Genomic DNA, 20,688 nt, shown 5'->3' on the forward strand with positions numbered 1-20,688 from the left:
TTATTGAATTGTTTTGAATGTATATGTTATGTTTCCTTTATTGTCCAAATGCGAAAGACTTCTATTTTTAGAAGAAAAACTGTAATTCATGCCCAGCAACAACACAAGCTAACTGTATCCTCAGCTGAAGTACACAAAAATCATAATATCTCCCAGCAGGTGCTCTGGAACTGGCTTATGTTAGTCTTAAAACACAAAAATTTGTTGTCATTACTGAGAAGTTCAAATGAGAAAGCTGTTCCTGCAAAACAGTATTTAATGGGCCTGCAAATAAGAACAGAGCAGCAGGGAACTGCAAAATGTTATCTCAAAAGCACTTGCCTCACCCTTAAATCAAATCCAAAATCAACTCTTCCTATGGAGAGAAAGAAGGGCAGAGCATGCTGTTTGTCACTGGGCATGTGAATGAGTTGCATGCCATGGCTTAGATGTCACAGCACTCTTTTCAGTAATATTTTTAAGCTTTCAGTAATGCTTCAAGTACCTAAAATTAAAGGTGAATATCTTGAACAGCAAGGATCTTAATCTTAAATATATTTAGAGATTTATGTTTATTAATGTAACAGTTGTTCCTCAGAAACTTTTCTGCTGAATTAGTGCTGGAGTTGCAAGTTTTTAAACAACCTGTATCCAAATTTTTGTTAAGCCAGAAAGACTATTTAAGATAAAAGTACTGGAAACATAAATTACACTTTCAGAGCTGCAATTTAAAACTGTATTGAATTGCTTCTTAATTGCAGAATAGTCTGATATCTGAAATCATTAGCAATGTTCGAGGTGCATGTCACCACTAAAATTCCACATAAGCATATTTTTAAAATTATCTCTTCTTTCACTTAGCCATTCTGTTCAAGAATCTCCTTCTCATGGATGAGTTGGTAAAATATGCATCACTCAAAGCTCTGTAAAGAATGCAGCCTCTGCTCTGCTTTATGTCAGATGATTTCATAGCTCTTGGAGAAAGATTTGAACAGGGATGTTGGCAGATAAAAGTCCTTTTGGTTTGCTTTAAAATTGTGATATATTCATTTCTAATTTTAACAAAGCATGCATTGTACACAGGGCATTGGAAACTTATGCAAGAAGAGGGGGGGGTCTTTTTTACTTCATGCTAACACTTCAGGACAGAGTTGCCTCTCAGGTTCTGCTTCACTAACAGGAGGAACAAATCCTGGGGCTCTAAGGCATGAGCACTGTCCTTTCACAGGAGAGGAGGGCCAAGGGATTCAGCCAGCATCAAATCTTTATGAGTTGCTGCAAACCCCAATGCTCTACTTCTGCATGGAAGAGTGTAGAAAGCCCTGCATGGCCTGATGTTCCCACTATGTAAAAGTTGTGTGGTCCATTCTGCTGAAGCCAAGGGTTCAAAGTAGTTATTTGAATTTCTGGTTGGTTTGTTGGCTGTTTATGGATTAGCCATTGATGCATCAAGAAATTCTTATTATTCTCCTCTCTGACAGAGCTTAGAATTGCCTGTATGAGTTTTTTATGTTATTCATTGAACTGCTGTTCAATAAAAGACAGTCCTCCAAAACCACATATGGTTAAAATAAGCTTTTTTTACTGGCATGTTTTTCCTTGTTCACGTTTCGTTCTGAAAAGGAGATAGTCCTGTGAAACCCTGTGCACAATTGTGCCTGTAGCTCTAAGCACTGTTTGTCCATGAGGAACTAAGAAGACCCAATGAAGTGTTATTAGCTTTGACTCATCTGACCAAAGTATCATCTGCTATGCTCATTAATTACAATAGTTCAGGTGGAAACATTGGTCCCCGAGCTTTATTCAAATTGTCTGGGTTTGGTTTTTTTTTACTCATCTAATGAAAAGAGAACCAAGGAAACAGACATTTGAAGCAGAACAGTAGAAAGCAAACAAAGGTGCGTGCAGAGGAGATACTAAAATAATGCCTAAGGAACCAACTCAAAAAAATCAGTTTAAACATGTGTCACAAAATTTTTTCCAATGCTAGAATTTTCCAGCATTGGAAGTTCAAAATATTCTTGGAAAGCAGTCACTCTATCTGTAATCTTAGAAAAGTCTGATTCAATAATAGTAAAATATATCTTTATAACGCAGAAGGGGTTTTATGTGATTGTTCAGATGATCCCAGGCATTTGATGTGTTCAGATGAGTATGAAATGAGGGTTATGTCTAAACTAGTAGATTAAACAGGGCCAGGGCTTGGTCAAAATTTTGGCAGGGACTAACCAGTGGTCGTCCTGGAATGGTTCAGGAATTAGCCCTGGCTGGGGACCAGCCTAGCCAGGGGTTGCCAGCTTGGACATAGCCAACCTGTCTTGAAGGCTAAGAAAGTTTAATAATGTAGGTATGACCAGCCAGTGGCAACTGGACTGAAGGTCAGAGAATCAGCATTAGCATTGTCTAATTTCCTGAAAACAGACATAGCCAAAGTGCCACCCATAAATTCTTGACAGTTTCTGTATGGCCGTTGCCACATTGCTTTCAAACAAGGATAAAACTGTGAGAAGTGGAAATGTGTATTGTTGCTCTAGAAAACTGCAGCAGAACCACAAAGCCCTGATTTTTGAGAGGAGAGCAAGCAAATGAGAAGTACCCAGCAGATGGTACAGTCAGATGGAATGAATTCGTGAGGGGGAGTGCAGCAGAGAGAAGAGGAACAACAAGCATGGTAAAAATATGGGAATAGCAGCTGCCATATCTGTTTCCACAAAAATAAAGCAGGTTGAACAAATTGCCTCAGGAGCCTGCCCTGTGCCCAGATGCAAAGGGAAGAACTAAGAAGACAACTTTTCAAGGAAGTGTAGTGCCATGCAGATGGGTGAGGGTGGACTCTGCACTGTTGCAGTGGTTAGAGAGGGATCAGAGATGATCACTTCCAAAGCTGGAAGATCAGCTGAGGTGGACACTGGGACCCAGAGAGAAGTCCAGCTTGCCTGGCAGGCAATAGTGAATGCCAAACAGAGCAATGACACAAATCTCAGACCACAGAGAGACACGAACTGAGATAATTCTGATTCCAAATGAGTCAGCTGAATATCCGGATAAATTCCTAATAAAAGCATATTTACACTGGCAAAGTGTCATTGCAATTGTTGATTATCCTCTGCCTTCCCGAAGGCAGTGTTTCTATCCCACGGCAAGGGTGATGGACAATACCTACCACTGGCAAAGAGATCCTGACTGACAGGTACAAAGGTTTCATACAAAGGCTTGTCACAGAGCTATTCCTTCCCCGTGTCCCTCCCTAGCAGCACGAGCAATCTTGCGGTCCACACATTTTTTCCCACTGTGGCATAGGCTCTGCTGAGGAAATATTGTTGAAGCGGAAAAAACAAGAGCCTTCACCTCGTTTCTTGCGCTGTAGTGCTGTAGCATCAGATGAATAAGTAACTGTGGGAAGATTATTGCTTAACCCTGTAACCGTGAGACGGAGGTGCTTTCTGGAAATGGCATGTGCATAAGCCAGCTGCAACAGGCAAGATATGAGGAACTGGGACAGCATCAGCATGTGTAGGCTATTCTGAGAAGTTAGCTAAAAATCTCTACCAGGTATCCTTGGTGCAATACTTCTTTCAGTGGCTCTTAGCCTGGCATAATTTTCACAGGGATGGCAAAAGTCAATTCACTGCCACAGAGCAGTTCCCTGGCTGAATTTCAGTAGATCACTCTGGAACATGGAGACATTAAAGCTGTTCAGCAAAATGGTTATGGGATTGTTTTCACATGGGCAAACAACAATTTTCTCTCATCTCATTCTTGGAAATGCTCAAAGCATTCTAGTTGAAACTTCCAAAAACAATTCAGACTCAGCCAGACATCCAGCCTGAACAACTGAAGTTTGGCAAAGCTGTAAACAACTGGGCTTCATACAAGACTAGATTTTTTAATGAAAAATGTCAGGCAAACTTAGATAGGGGTCTTCTTATCAGCTGGTTCTGTACTATGTCTTCTGTTCTACATCCCAGCTTAACATCGCATTGGTAAGTCAACTGGCATACCTGACTTTTAATATAGCATGTAGTATCTGCTCACATTTGTACTTCCCCTTTTCATCTATTGTTAATTCCCAGTTGATTAGCTATATTTTGCTAACACAATGACAAAACTTGAGACTAACAGAAATCCTTGAAATGCCTCTATAAACAGAGTTTCAGGTTATTTTCTAGATCAGAGAAATCTGTGTCAGCCTCACAAAAGTATCTGGGTGGAACATCTTGATTTTTCCCAGTTTTCTCATGACTTTAAGGAAGGACTCACAAAGAAAAGCAACTGAAGCAGTTGACTTAGATCAACTAGTTCTCTTTCTAGAATTAAACAGATGAGACTCAGAATGTGCCTGTTGATAAGACTGCTTATCAATAAACCGATTCCCTCCCTTCTGTATTCAAGAAGCAGCATTTTTAAAGATGCTAAAAATAAAAACAGAGGTTTTATCAAATAAATTAATATGGTTTTGTTTGTAACTGAAACATCAGAAGTAGTGTCTCTTCTGACTTTCACTACCTTATTCTCAGTGGATTTCATAGTTTCTTAGAGAGTACAGGAAAAAAGGAGTTGGTCATGACTGGTGAGCTGACACACAGCACATTCTCAAAGATGCCCTAAGAAATTTCTAAATATTCCTTACAATAGTTTCAGCCAAACTTGCTAAGTTTTTTCCTTTATTTGATCTGCAAATGACCTCTTCTGGCAGCGCTCTGAAAATATACAAAAATAACATAACATCTACAATTTATGTTTTCCTGCCTGCAGTGCTCTATGACAGCATTTTTAAGGTGAACCTGACAGTCTGCCAGACTTTTCTGCAATGTCCTTGGGAATTTTGACCTATTAACTACAATGGAGTTTTAATGCAAGCTTTTTAAAGCAGGCTTGTTTCCATAAAGAAACTGTTTTGATTTTAGGGGTTACGCAGATGAAATGCTACTCCTCAGAGTTGGAATCCAGAGGATCCCACTGAACTGTATGACAGAATTGCAAAGTTTTTGCATTCCTTGAGAAGCTCGTAGAAGGAGATTTGTACAAAAGAAGACAAAATAAAACAAAATCAAAATACAACACTAGGTATTTCTTAAACTGTCAAAGGCTACATAATCTAGTATCATCACTGGACTCACAGAAAACCTAAGTTTGATGCTTTCTTCATAGTATAGTGACACGATATTATTTATTTGTACTGGTAGATTTCTTTTTCAATGATGGCTTTGTGCTGGCTTAGGTTGTCTCTATGGAGAGAAATGGGAAATACGAGGTTAATACCAATATTCTCCAGCACTTAAATCAGTTCCTGTGGCCTAGAGAAGGGCTGGGACACCTGGACACTACCTATAAAGGCTCAAGGATGTGCTTTTCTCACTTTGCCCCTGGTGTTACAGCTATGCATCTGTCCTGCTGCTAAGGTTTTGCCCTTTGGGGATTTCCACCACAGGGGGACTGGAAGCAGGACAGTCTGATTAGAGCTTGCAGCTGAAATTATGCTGGGCAATTTCTTCTAGTAAACAATTCATCTCACCTAAAAGCATGGGTTTGAGTACACTGAAGCAGATTTGGGTCAAATTCATTATGAAGTTTCAGTGAAACAAAAAATGAAAATGGAATGTATGAACTGCAGAAACAGTTCCTTTTGCTATTTCCGATCTTTTTTTTCCCCACACTAACATCACAAGAAGTCAGAGGTACTATCAAAGTGAAGCAGAAAAATGATGAGAAAATGGTTTCTCTGCCCTCTTTTTCCACATATCCAAATTCCCTGTCAAAGCCCAGCAGTGTTTTAAGTTCTTGCTATACACAAAGAAACTGTTCTTCAAATTGTCTGCATGATACAAAATGGGTATTTGAATGCAAATGAGTAAATTTTGGGTCACAGGGAGTAAGAACAACTCCATGACTTTGCATGGAGCTTCGGGTCTTCCCAAGTGTCAGCTCTTGCTCTGGTGAATATTTAAGTATTTCATACAAAGTAGACTTTTTTTTCTGCAAAGAGAAAAGCAGTGATCTCAGAATACCTTGTATTTAAAGTATTTTCCTGGGAGGTGGAAGACTGTGTTTTAATCCCTATATTGTAGCAATAAAGTATTCTAACCTTTTCCTTTCTGGGTTGTTTTGGGTTTTTTTCATGGTCCCAAACTCCCACTTGTCTTCCTGTTCTTTAAATTTTGCTAGAAGAGCCCCATAATAAAAACAGTATTTTGCAGTCTAGTAAAATATTTAATCCAAACAAAACCTAGTGTGCCTTACTGTAAATCCTGAAAAAAATATAGCAAAGCATTTATTCGTTTTTATTTTTTAGATTCAGCCATCAGTCAAAAAAGTACATATATATGCACAGTCTTAATCATAATTAATTTTCCTGGGAATTCCTTGGAAAGACTAACTGAGCAATGCCTCCTTCCCACTTTTCTCTTTGGGTCTCTCTCTTACATGCTGGCTATTTCTGAAACCTGTCCTCCATCACCTTTTTCTCCTCGCTTACAGCTTCAGAGGTGTAGGGGCAGAACTGGGAGCACTGTGAATATTCTTGTTTTCTCTCTGGGAGGAAAACAGTGCTGCATTTGTGAAAAGTTCCTTTTGTGGGTGAACCACCACAGTATTACTGAGTGATTGATTATTACATGAAAACTTTTATGACCAAGAAATCAAAGCCTGTTTCCTAGGGGATTATACATTAAGATCGATCAAATATTTTTTATATTGACCATGTTAACAAATATAACTAAAACAAAGATATAAGGTGACAACTAATATAAAATGTAAAATATCAATGGACATATTGCATAGCTCTATATGCAATATTATTTTTATTGCCAGATTCAGGTGCCTATTTTCTTACACCATGGGAGAGGAGATGAAGGGAAAGAAGAGGAGCTGTTGCTGTGCCGTTAGCAACCGTGGGACGGCTGATGGACTCCCCCAACACATGACCTGACTGCAGCCCTATTTCTGCTGCTCCATTACAAGTGACCAGTGTGAATAATTGCATAGTGACAGAGTTGCACTGTGATGCAGGTAAAGCCACAAGGAAGGCAGCATTTTCAGTCTGAGTAAGGGAGCCTTGACATAGGGTTGATGTTGGGGTGAACTGAAATGTTATCTGTCAGCTGTAGCTGTCAGCAAAAATATTAAAGAAAGAGCAGCTGCATCATGCCACAAGCAAGGGAGTGGAGCAGTCGTAGCTCCAAAATAGACTTTAGAGTCAGACAGAGTTTTCTTTTAATGAACCCTAGCAATAGTCATGGACTGTTTATTTTCAAACCTGCTTTGAGCCAGTTGATAATGCTACTGCTTTTAAAATGTTTTAAACAAGTGCTTGAGATGCAAGTAAAGAAGAGCTATTTAGAATAGGACTTACTGAAAGGTATGTTACTACTCCTATAAAATGTAATTTTTCCTACTAATTATTTTCAGCTTCTGTAGCTTTAAATTCACCCTCCCCATTTTAGTGTATAAGTGCTGATATAACAATAAAATTGATATGACAATAAAAAATCATAACCATGTTTCTCAGCTGGAAGAAAAATTATTGGCTTATTATAGCTTCTGTAACATTTATTCTTCCTTTTCAGAACATTTAATTAATAAGATACTAAGCTATCCTGAAAAATATTTATTAAAGAATAACATCTTACAGTCTTTTTGGGTTGCCATTAAAGAAAATAATAAGCAGCAGTCTCTTCTGGATCTCGAATTCCAAGATAAATGTAATAAAGCTTGTGGCAGGGTGTTATTGTTTACTGCTTGGAAAAACTTATGCAACAGCAGAATACTGTTCTGATTTTTGAGCTGCTGCTAATGAAGTACAACCAGACAGGGTACATTGCCATGAGTCAGGAAATCTGGATGTTCCTGGACAGAGGCCAAGGGAGCTTAGACACATCAGAGATGTGATGTATATGTATCCTCTGGGGGAGATACACTGAGTTGTTTTCAAGCATCTCAAGCTGCCTGATTCAAGAAGCAACCAAATGACCACCCTGAAATGAAGTTACTAGCTGTCTGTTTCTCAGAGTCCCTTGTTTTTACACCAGGAAAACAAGAATGAAGTAGGCTGTCCAGGGGAGCTTAGAGATTAGATATTCGGTTCAGCCTTGAGACAGTAGGTCCAAACCCCTGAGGGTTTAACTTTGTTCTTTCACCATAAAAAGAAAAAAGAAAAAAAAAACCCCTGCAACACAAAAAAAGAACAAAACAAACCCCCCTAAATTAAAAATAACCCTGATGTGCTACAATTTACTGTGGGACTTTAAACAAACCTTTTGACCTCATGGTCTGCTAAAGAATGGCATGACTTTTTTGTAAGAGAATGGGTGCTACCATTTTACACATGGCGAGAAGCTCCACTCTCCACAATGCTAAATCATTTGCTGAAATGCTGCTATGTTTCCGTACAGCACTATGGTACATATGCAACTCCCGAGCATTTTTTGAGCCTTCGAGATGTTGTTACTGTGGGACCCTATTTTTCCAGTGATATTAACTAGTTTCCTAAAGCTAGTTGGGATCACGTAAAAGGGTGCCACTGGTTTCTTTTGCTTTCCACTCACTCCCCTTTCCTGCAGCTTAACTTAACCACCCCAGGAGACTAATTTTTCACTCTCCCCTGCTCTTTTTTGGTAGGTGTGTTTTCCTTATCTTCCCACAACCCTTCCCCGCATCATGACCCAAGGGAGGACTACAGCTTTCACTGCCTCTCCCAGCAGAGCAGGACATGCAGAGCAGTTTTGTCCCTATGCAGCCCGTGCTGGTACACCCAGGTATGTGGGTGGCTGCTTGGACTTCCACATTTCACACCTTTTATCAGGGCAACCTCTCACAACAAAGACCTGACCTCCCTTTCATGAAATCCAAGGAAAAGTCATTTATTACCTCATTCTTTTCCCCCCTAGAAAGGCTCTCAAGTAAACTAAGAAATATTTTCCAGACCTCCTACTTTGATCTGGACTGGTTTGGGGCCCGTCTTTGCAGTTGCTGCTGCTGTTACACCGTGGCAGGGCATGGTGTGATAGACCTGTGTTGCCTTTGACGGTGTTTCAACAGCTGTGGCTGCAAACTTTGGCCTGCCTCTTCTGTGTTGGGGCACATATGTGAGCATGGGACGCTGTCCTGCTCTCAGACCCACTGTCCCTTCTGCCTACTGGCATTGCCAACTGCACATATTCAAAATATTGAGATAATCTTCCAAACTGTCAGTCTTCCTGTGTCTCAGGAGATTTTAAAGCAATACATCATAGCATCAGATCATCTAGAGCTCATAGACTTCAACTCTCTTGAAGCCATCAGGACTGTTTCTTTCTAATTTTCTCTGGTTTTAATTGAAGCTGAGAGTCATGTAATGGCAACCTAATCCCTAGGGTAAAATCCTTATAAAAAATCTCGGTTGCCAAGAGAGTCACCTGAGCTGCCACCATTGCTTTAACAAAGCGGGCAGGACTGGAGACCTTGGCTGCTTGCTGAGCCTGCAGGAGACAGGCAGTACCCCAGGACATTTCTGTTTTCCAGGCACTCTCTCTTTCCCCAGCCAGTATGTGGGGTTCCTGTGGCCTCCCCCCAGCCCCACAGTGGCTCCGGGGCTGCCCCCCCCAGCTAATTTGGGCAGTCACCACCTGTGCACCCCTTCCCTCAGAGATCCTTTTTCCTCCAAGCTGTTTTTTTCCCCAGCAGCCTCCTTCTTGTACCAGGCAGCTTGTCCTGAGCATTCCCAAAATAACAACAAACAAGCTCACAAGCTGACAGCACCATCTTTGCCCTATGAATTACTTCTTGTACAACTGAACCTGAGGGAATGGTTTTGTTCTTCCTGAAACATCTTAGTATTGGCGCTAGGTTGGTTTCTATTTTGGTATGGTTTTGTTCTTGCAGCTTCCTGGTCACATCTCTGGTCCTCCTCTTTCCTTTTTCTGCTGTGCTTTACCAGTATGGTTGATTTTTTGCTACCCACAACTCAGGGCACAGCTATGCTTCCCTCTGGGGAGCTCCTCTAAAAATACATATTCTTGTCATTCAGACTAATTCAACTTCTTTTCCTACTTCTCCCAGCAGAATCTGGTTTCCAAGGAGGGCTATTTAAGTCTCCTTATTCAAAGCTGTTGACATGATGTTCAATACTGCAACATCTCAGGGTGTCAAAGTCACTACTATATTTATTCTTGTAACATCCCAGGTGTTATTAAAAGTGTAGAAGTAAATAACTTGCAGAGAGTCATACAAGGAGTCACTGATGTGAAAGCCAGCCATTTAACCAGCCTTCCTCTCCCCCCGTATGATACCTAGCACCTCACATTTTAAGGTAACATGATTTGAAAGGGATAAACAACAAAATTCAAACATGGCATGAATATTTTGGAGAGGAAATCTGAATTTATCGAAGTATTTCTGATTAATAAGCAATCCATCAGATGTCCTGTCACTCTTGCAGCCCATTCCCTGCAGTGTGATTTAGTCTTTGTTTATACAACTAATGCTGGAAATATCTAAATTAACCCTCCCTTTGTGCAGTTATGCTTGCTTCATTTTTAGATACTCACTGCCGTCTTGGAGAGATTTTTTGAGTTGACAGTGGTATCCTGTAGAATTGTTCCTGCTCTACTTATTCCTTAAAAAACTATTACAAAATATTGTGTTGTGTTCACGCTATTCACTGAACACTTATGTAGATTATTCAGTTTATTTCTGATATTTTCCTGTGTTTCCTTTGTGCTATCTAAGCTTAGGAGAAACTCATTACACTGTCTATAGCTAACATCACATATTTTTGTAGCACTTCATTAGTTTTCAAGACCTATGGTGATACAGGTTGTGTGGTTGGAAGTGATACTCAACTACCTAGTATCACTGCAGGGAATTTCTTTCTTGGAGCCAGGCAGCTGTGTCACTGTCACATGTCGTCCCGGGCCCCCAAGTACCACAGCAATCCTGTTGTATATTTCCATTTACAAATAGATCAAATTCTGTATCAAAAGTACTTACACTGTACCCCCTCCATCTTTCTAATAAAAAGCTGTTCCAAAATAATTTGGAGTTTAAGAACGTGTTCTCTGAAAGCGAGAAAATCAGTTTAGTTATTTTTTTCTCCAACCTATAAGCTACTTTTAAAACGACTGCCTATATGGATTCAAGGCAGGGTAGTTAAGGATGCTGTTATCTGGTTAACCCATGGTTTAGAGGCCCCTAGCTTTAAAACACCAAGCTTCCTGGCCTCCTGCTGAAGCCCTTCTTCTTGTCTGTCCTAGCCCGTTCTGGTGTCTTTCAAAGCATCATCCCTTCTTCCTAAATCTCACTAACTTTCTCACTAACTTAACCCCCACTGGAGCATATGGCAGCTTTTTTAATTAAAAAAGCTGCAAGAGTAATTTGTATGACCCATGTGTGTGTGCAAGTCATACTAGTTCCTCAAGCTCCTCTCTGCAGCGAGTGCTGCCTTTGCTCTCGATCAGTACAATGGGATCTGAGACCTCTGTACTCCACCAGCTGTGAGGATTCCCTAGCCTTTTTCTGCTCATCTCTACTGATGATGACAAAATTTTATTTACAGTATCCAGTTTTAGGAACATTACTTGCTGATTCATCTAAAGAGAAGATAAATACCTGTCTTCAGTTGTTATTCTTAATAGGTATGAGAAATCCTGTATGGAAAGACTGCCTGCCACATCCCTTTGAGTGCCACAGGGCCACTAGTTTATCCTTGCTTCATGCTACAGTAATCACCACCAGGTAAACTTAGATGCTTCCACAACCAAGGGCTTCTCTAAACCAAAAAAGCCTAAGCTACTCTCAGGTTAACGAGAACTCCATCTAGGAATCCTGTTTGCCATATGTGTATCATGCTCTGTTCCTGATTAGGATACAATTGGAAAGAGATGTTCAGTAAGAAAAGTGAACTCAGCAGTGGAAGCAGTCTCCAGGGTTTCCCTCCTCAAAAGCAGCATCTCTGTTTTCCTTCCTTATTTGCTTATTATTTACAATCTCAATGCTAGCCTTTCAGCTTACTGGACTACCTGGAAAGACACAGATAGAATATACTTAACCTTTTTTTCAGAATTCTTTTGCAGAAAGATGGCACCTTAATGGCATCCTAATTCTAAATGTTTGGATTTCAAATATAATGTGGCAGGGAGGAGGAGGGTGTGCATTCTAAACGCTGGAGTAAACAAGGATAGAAAATTACATACAAGATTTTTCATTCTTATTATGCTTATTTGAGGATATAACACATCAAACATAACAAAATAATAAAAAAACCCCTACAGATACTGCTTCTTTTGCAATTTTGGAAGTGCCAAAGGCCTGTGATTTATGTTACTATCAATTGTCTCTTTGGCCATCTTTTATTCAGCATATGGATTTCGATGCACTGATTATCATCACCGGCAAAATATTCCTCAGCCAGCCATGTTCAAAACAAATTCTGGTTCTGTAACTCCATAAGTGGCATGTCTCATTGAGAGGACATGCTACTGTGACCCTGCCTTTTACTATTTGCAATGTGATGCCTTTTGTGACCCGAATTCTAGCTTCTGGCTCCTGCTACTTGATGCGGCAGTGGTTCCCACAGCCAGCTGCCTCGTCACACGTAGTTCCTCTGGCACTCAGGAGCTCTGTTGCCATGTGTGTCCCTCCGTGCAGAAGGGACATCTTGTTCTGCGCTATGTTTGACATGCTTGAGGACATCTAGCATGGCATCGTTCCCTTCCTTCTGTCTCCTGCCCAGAGTAAAAAATTGCAATGTTTATTTTTTTCTCTAAAGAATTTTATCAGATTGAGGAACTGAAATCCTTATCTACTGGAATAAAATTCATGGTTTTTATTACAGAAGTCCTTGGAGAAGAATAGAAGGAGGAGAAATAAGACACTATAGAAGAACTACTGTAACCTTTACCTTAAAAGTTAGATCCAAGAGGTTTTGTGATTACAGATGGTGGGACAAGTGAAATTTTGGGAATAAGCATGAATGACAGACATAGGAATTGAATAGCTTTAGCATGAGAAATACATGCTTTTTTTTTTTTTTTTTTTAATTTTATTCAGCCCAACACCAAATTAGTCATGGTTAACCACATGTGCTTTGCCACCCTTACATTTATGTCCTTGCTTATGGCTTTTAAAGGGATAATTTTCAACAATCTGGATTACATATTTTAAAAGTAAGAATGTTCTTTGAGTCACATAACTAGGTAGTGTGAGGTTTTATGAATATCCTATCTACTAGATTCACAAATTTGAACTTCAGAATAAATTGTATATGTTTTTCTTTAGTGTATACTTGTTGTCACAGTAACTGCAGTTTTCCCAATAAATGGAAATTGCATCGTTTCCTTAGCATTCAGGTTATTGCACTGAAATAGCACCATGAACTCACCACCACTTCTCCCTTCCTGTTGTCAAGCTAGATCTCATTTAGTTACAGGAACAGGCACTAAAACAGGTTAGTTTAGATATGTGCACATTAGAAAGCTGAAGCAAGTCTGCTTAGCCCCATTACATCCTATGACTCATGCATGTGTGGGAAAGACCTTATTTTCACAGAGATCTCTTAGATAAACAAGGCAAGTTGGCAGCAATTCGATTACACTGATGTTAGCAGTCTCCTGCTTTCTGTTGCGTTCATTTGCTTTATATTTTCTGAAAAATGCAAGCAGTGTGATAAACTCTAATGAAAATTCTTGTACCAAGAACACATGAGCTTTCATTTTCAATTACTTTTTTTTTAATAGAACCCTTAAAACCGCTTTCTAAAAATGCTCTTCTGTTATTACAATAAAATCCATTTTTTTCTCAGTTTTTTTTTTGAAGTTTGTTAGTGAAGCTGTAGCTCTTGCTATCCACAGCCATAACACACTAGTTAGTTAGATACCTCCCCCAACCAAACATACAAGCCTCTAGATACTGTGAACTTCAGACAGAAAATGGATTTAGCCTTCAAAATATTACTTTTACATATGCACTGGAACAAACTTTTGAACAGCATAAATCACAAAACATTATACTCTTTGACACCATTTCCCCAAAAAGGAAAAGCAAAGAAAGCAACCCTTACTGTATTAAAGAGCTCTTAAAGTATATAATTCAAGCTGGAAAAGTTTATTGCAAATTCATCGAGGTTTTTGCTCTTGTTCTGAAACCCCACCAGTTTATATTTGAATGAGTCTGGCCACGTTATAGATAATTAAGATTTTAATTGCCATTTTATCAGCTTTGAAATGGAACTCGTTTGGACAATGTACAGCAATCTTTTAGATTCACACACCCCTTTGCTTGTGTCAGCTAACAGCAACTAGACGGGTTGCCCATTTAAGGGAAAAAGTACAAGCTCCAGCCTATTTCCCTGTACTTCGGATGTGTTTGTCCCACTCCTTCAGCAACGCATTCTGTAATGCCAAAAAGCATTTCTTTTCTTACAAAAGGCACACACACGTGTGCGCACATACGCACATTTCTGATTAAGTTTCAGCTCTTACAGAGCTGCAAAGTTAAGAAACTGGATGTTGGAATTCTTCATTATCTACTCAGTTCTCAGCAATTTTCTATTAAGTGGGGAGAAAAAAAGCAATGCCATTTCATTGCCTCAGAACACTACTCGCTAAACAGCCCAGGATAAATCATGTATTTTAGCAGCTATATATCTATAGAAGAATGATTTCAAAATAAAATGCAATTACGCTTTTAGGATATATGCTTTCAGTTGTAGAAATTGTCTCTTTCTCTATATTTGTGACGTGTGTAAAGCATTTTGGAGGAGACCACAATCTATATAATCTTACATATCATCTTTAGAGCTAGCATTTGCATGATTTACTTGTGGAAAAGATTTAGAGATATAGTCCAGCCAAAGCAGAATGAGAATGATAGGGCAAAGCCATCTTAAATTAAAAAAAAAAAAAAAAAAAAAAAGCTGCCCCAATCTAGGAAGACTTTGTATTTGCATTGATATTAGTACTTATTTTGCTATGATGGTAAGAATAAAAAGTAATACAGGAAGTGCAGATTATCTGCAGAAGCTGGAAGAGTAGGTGAAAAGACCGAAAATAAAAGGAAAAATCTGATCAAGTATCCAGAAAGGCAAAATTTTCACAAATACATTAGGCATCACACAATCTTCAACATGATTAGAGACTCCCACTGTCTCTCCTGACCAGGAAATAGGCACAATTGTTCCTCTCTTTTGGACACCAATATCTCAAAGAATAACTACAGGACTGTGTTATAAAGGCTTTATTTTTCTAGTGTCACTAACTTGGTACAAATACTAGATACTAAATGAGAAAAAGAGAGGTTAAGAAATTTCAATTCTTTATGAAATAATTGTTTCCTTAGTTATCCAATATCCTCCAATATCAAGAAAAGCCTCTATTCCCCAAATAATTCCTGGTATTCTGTATAAAATTAGGAAACAACTTTCATTAGAAAATACTGAGAGAAATTAAAAGAGAAAAGGCTAAAAATGAAAAGCGCCAGAATAAGATGATGAAGCTGAAAAGTATAGGTGTTTGTGCTTCTTGTAAAGAAATATTTAAACTTTTCTATACAACAGATTATAGTTATTTTATCACATATACTATTTTACCTTTCTAGCTTTCAGTTCTTATCTTAGGTTTTATATACTAAATATTTTTGGTGAAATAAGAAGATTATAGCTCTCTTTCTCCAAATGGCATTTTAGACATGTAGAAGGACAAAACCCCTGCCCCCAAATTCAGTTTATGTATTAAAATAGTATGGCAAACTACAACAACAGACCTTGAGAAAGGAAGGGAAGAAACAGGAAATTAGAGGAAAAAGTAAAATGTCTCTTAGGAAAAAAATTATTTGGACAGGAATATAGATGATCCATTTTGTTAAATGCTCCTGAAGGGACTGGAAATTTATCTGTTAATTATTGAACACTAAGACCTGATCTTATTAAACTCAAAGGAAATCTCACCCTGAATTCAGTGGCATAAACCTGGCCTCTGACTCACTACAGCCCTGAGGCACATTCTTAATTTATGCCTGGGGGCACATCAAGTGAGTTAGATGTGATTACCAAAAGCCTTAAATTAAGCATGTGTGGAATCTGTGCCAACAGAAAGATCCTGTATCAGGAGGAGTTTTACTGATACATCTGTATCAGTAAAAAGCTTTTAGTATGGAAATAGCTACACTGGTGAAATTGTGACCCAGAGGAACAAAACAGGGCATACTAGTAAAAGTAGAAATTTCCTGATATGCTTTCTCCACAAGTTGCTTCCAGGAAGCACAACTATGTCTTCAGGAGTCCTACCTTGGTTGACATAGCTCTGTTAGTAGACAAGTTTAGTCTTTCCATGACATTAGTGTCAGGTGCTACAGAGAGGCACTATAGAAAACTAACAACTTGTATGTCATTAGGCCAATTTCAAGCTTACTAAAGCCAGTAGCATAGAGGATGGACTAGTGAACACCGGAGCCGAAGGTCAATAGCCTACCAGATATGAGCAGGAGGAGTATGGGAAAATCAGGCAGATGTAGGCAGAGACAGAATAGTGCTAAGCTTTGAAGATGAATTTCAAGTCTTTGAATTTGATGTTAAAAAGAACCAGACGTTCTATAAAGACATTGAAAGACTGAGGTGATGACAAAACACTCAGTTAAGATGATGACTTTAGCTGTGGCTAGATTGGTTAAAAGAGGCCATAAATTATCATTTTGCTGTAATGAAGGTGAAAGAACAAGCCATAGGCAGCATCTGGAAGTGGATTCAGATTGGGAGGAATACACAGTCTTTAACACCATGAAAGGCACCATTCATTACACAGTTAGGGGAATATAAACAAAATCAAAATAATACATAAGGGGGAAAATAAATGGGTATGCTATGTCTACTGGTCTTCCAAGAAAATCTCTACAATGGAGTGTATCGCCAAAAGCTAAATTACTTTGTGATTTGATATAAAATTGAGCTTGGTTTCACTGTAGTCATTAGTAGAATTGGCTATTCTTCAAATATGAAACCATCTGTTGAATAGCCACATTACATATTCCACAGATTTGGTTGGAAAATCCCAGAGCCTCTTTGTGGACACCTGTTGAGCAGAGTAATTTTAGCCGCCTCCTCCATTTTGAAGTGGAAAGGAAGACAGATGTATGTAAAACCACAACTCCATGTGTTAGAGTTGGAAGTTGCTATCAGACTGTTCAAAAGTCACTTCATTTGATAGCATTCAGGCTAATAAATTTGCCTTTTGCTTTTATTTATTTATTTTATTTATTGTGCAAGGAAAGTAAAATTTTATAACCATACATTATGCTGAGCAACAACTAAAACCCAAAAGCAGTCAGTAAGTAGGATAGCATACAGATTTTGTCATCCCTATGTATTCAGAAGGTCAAATTTGCCATTTCTTGGCAGTTTATTATTTGCCAATTAACTCAGTCAAAATACGAAACAGTAATTTTCACTCTAATGTCAAGATGACAAAAACTGTTTTAGTTCTTACTGAACAGCTTTCTTATGAAAAAATAACTTTCTCAGGATATACCTATATTAAAAAGTAATACCAAAGTTTCCTTTTGAGATTCAGGATACCATAGTGCTGTAGTAATTCCACAGTAATGATTATCACATTAAATCACGGCCACCAAAAAGTATTCCTATCTAGTGCTTAAGTAGTGTGCCCCTTGCTATGAAATAAAACGTAAACTATATTATCTTTCCTTTTAAGAATTTTCCTCCATCCTAGTACTTAATTTATCTTATTGTTTCACAGGCAGTTACATTCTCAGCCACGAAGTCAAAGTTGCTTCAGAGTATTTTGATTTCATCCAATCTGTGAGCATGTCACTGCTAAGATGTGGTATTGATGTCATTTATATAGTATGCAGGGATGAAACTAGAATTATTTAGCTAAAGCAAGACCTTCTCATCTTCCTGAGGCAGTCCCAGAGTCCACAGACTAAGTGTCAAACACCACAGACAGTCTGCGTAGACTCAGTCAGTCCATTCCCTCTTTAGGACAAATATTTTTCATCTGAGACAATTCTACATAAATCTGTGAACAGGGTTTTTGCATGGGTTAAGTGTATTCTTTAAATCTTTGCCTTCGTAACTGAATTTATACTGCATATGAATTCATAGTACATGTTTTAAAAATTCATGCATACTAGATTTCTTTTGTTTGGAGAAAATGGCTTTAAAAGATGGGGTGGGGGGGATTCATTCTTCAATTGACCAAACAACTTTTGTCAGTTTAGACAAAAAGTAAGTCATACTAAGCAATTCCTCCCTTAAATTACATGACCATTATGGGACCATAGGATATGCATTTCCAACAGACAAACAGGCTTCCATTCTGCTGTCAGGGTAAAGCATCAGAGAACTGGTTTCTCATTTATTTTGCTAAAAGAAACACACACTGACGCAGCTTAAGCACACTTGGGTACAACAAACATAAGGTCAGTCTTTAGGATGGTTGCATTATACAGCTAATTAATCTAGCAGAGATTAATATTTGTTCTATGTAAATAAGTACAAGAGGAAGAACCAAGAGCTGTTGTCACAAGGATAGTACGAAAGGCATCAGGTATGCCTGTGTGCTAAAAGTTAGTAAGGAAACAAAAAGTATAAATGTGCTGGGTCACAAAGTATTCAGTTAATTCAGTTACTGAATGGCTATTTCCTCTTACTTATAACACAGGCTGTCACTGTTTTTAATAGCTGCTAGACTATCACTGGTAAGGGATGATATGTATTCTATTCTTAAATGTTGGTTTGTCGTCTGTCAGCATGTAAGCAGATATAAGCAAAATACATATCAAAATCTATACAGATTTTTTCATATTACTACTAGCTACTTGATTTTGCTCATTCTAGGAAACACAAAATTTATTTAAGCCATGTTTTTCTGTGATGAAAGTGTAAAAAAAATCTAAAACTGTTAACCCAGCTTTCATCTACTGATGTTTCAAAATCATGCAGAAGATTGTTCACAGAAGAAAAGAGACAATAGTAACTACAAAAGAAAATAACTTCTAAAAAGAATGCATTGAAGTGGTTAGCTCAGTCTTACCTGTCAGCAACACGAACCTAGGAATATATCCTTTACACCGCAAGACTGCAGTAGCTTGTCCCACAGCACTACCACAGCAGTAGACTGATCCAGCCCAGGAGAACACAAGGAGAGAAACTTTTCCCACTTTTTTAGGTCTACCAGCAGCTGAAGTAATGAAGGAAATGGGGTAGAGAACAGAAGACCGGAGCTGCTTCTCGCAGAAATCCCAGGCAAGAGAAGTAGGAGGTATACTCTGTCTGTGTCTCACCCAGACTTTTGTTTAAAAGTTTTTTCAACTGTTGCTAGGTGGTGTTAGGCTTTGGCAGTTTAGTTCTCAGATTGTATTTCCCCTCTTCTGGTCTCTTCACACAGTGTTACAGCAATGACTTTGTTGAGCTCAGCTCGCTTGTGCTATATTTAACCAGTGTTCTCAGCAAGTCAAGCCTGTCAACAGCTGAGAAGTTTGGAGCAGGCTTTGCTGAGTTCCTCAGCTGCTGAATTATCAGTGGATGTAGCACTGCACAGCCCAGCTACTACATTCACTGAAAGATTGTGGGGAAACTGTCAAATCCTTTTAAGGGCTTCCAGTGACTTCACGGGAGTAATTACTATTTAAAGCACTAAGTACAAGATGTGTATTTAGGCATATATTTTAGACTGCTAGAGAAAGAATACTTGTGTTCACAGCAGATGAGTTCAATTATTTATACAGTGAGGATTTTCCTAGGACAAGTAGGAAGTTTATAATTTGAAAGGTATGCACTTCACTTGAGGAAAAATTACACGTGGGGAGAACTTTTTGCAGCATAATTTTTTAGAGTTTAAATATATTAAGATGACATGGAGAAATTAATGAAAGGCTTAGGCTGGAAAGTTTTCAGTGTGATATTCATTCCAAAGACAACCTTCTTCTCCTAGACCAAGAGCTTTCTACAGTAATTCCTACTCTGTCTCTAACTCTCACTGAAGAAGAAAAGGGAAGCCACACATATCCCGAGTTGTTTGAGATGAGTATTAGGAACACATTACTCCAGGGCTGTATACATTCTGATGTATCCACACTTGCTTCTGGATCTAATTACTGTCCCTAATTCTAAGCCATAAGTCTCTTAATCAACAGACCAGCAGTAACACTGGGCAGCTTTCAGCCCACAAACCATCATGATATCAAGATTCTCCAAAGATGTTGCAGATCTCAGACTCCAGAGCAAAGTTCTACCACCTCATGGCAGAACAGTCCCTGTAAATGTCTCTGATGAGAAAAATTCCTTACCACAACTCTGTTCTCATCTGAGCTGTGCTTCAGAGTGAAATGCAGAATGGGCCTCCTTTGGAAAGCTTTTCCCTAGTGATGATTTGCAATATTCATCTAGGGTTAGATGAAGAGGAAGGAAAGAAAGGAGAAAGGGAAGAAAAAAGTAGAAAGATGCTAAAAAATTTGCTTGTCAATATTTATAGATGCAGGCCCCCCAACCTTTAAGAGCAAAAGAAGGTTCAAGCAAATCATAACAGTACCCTTCAGTGATGTTAGGTCACTGTGCAAATAGTAGGATGGGTAGGGAAAAGGTATCACGCTCCTTGTGAAAATTTCAACGTGCAGGAACCTAACTGGCCACAACTATATGAGATACCAGGGGTTGAGTACAAGCCCTTACGGGAAGCAGCTGTAGGGTTAGCTGTAGCCTGGTGCTCTAACCCTATCTCTGGA

At 38.8% G+C, this 20,688-nt stretch overlaps 1 protein-coding gene across 4 annotated transcripts in view; it reads right to left on the reverse strand.

Moving 5' to 3' along the window:
* Nucleotides 1-19,476, reverse strand: part of FILIP1 (filamin A interacting protein 1) — a 109,551-nt gene extending 90,075 nt beyond the window's left edge. For 2 of the 4 annotated variants that reach the window (XR_011328386.1, XM_069804694.1), the window contains exon 1: nucleotides 18,999-19,476. The gene's annotated coding sequence lies outside the window, so the exon portion shown is untranslated. The remainder of the gene's footprint in view (nucleotides 1-18,998) is intronic. The other 2 variants (XM_069804691.1, XM_069804690.1) reach the window with 2 other exon arrangements.
* Between the last annotated feature and the right edge of the window lie 1,212 nt (nucleotides 19,477-20,688).

Source organism: Haliaeetus albicilla, chromosome 17 (genome assembly GCF_947461875.1).
Source record: "Haliaeetus albicilla chromosome 17, bHalAlb1.1, whole genome shotgun sequence".
NCBI lineage: Eukaryota > Metazoa > Chordata > Aves > Accipitriformes > Accipitridae > Haliaeetus > Haliaeetus albicilla.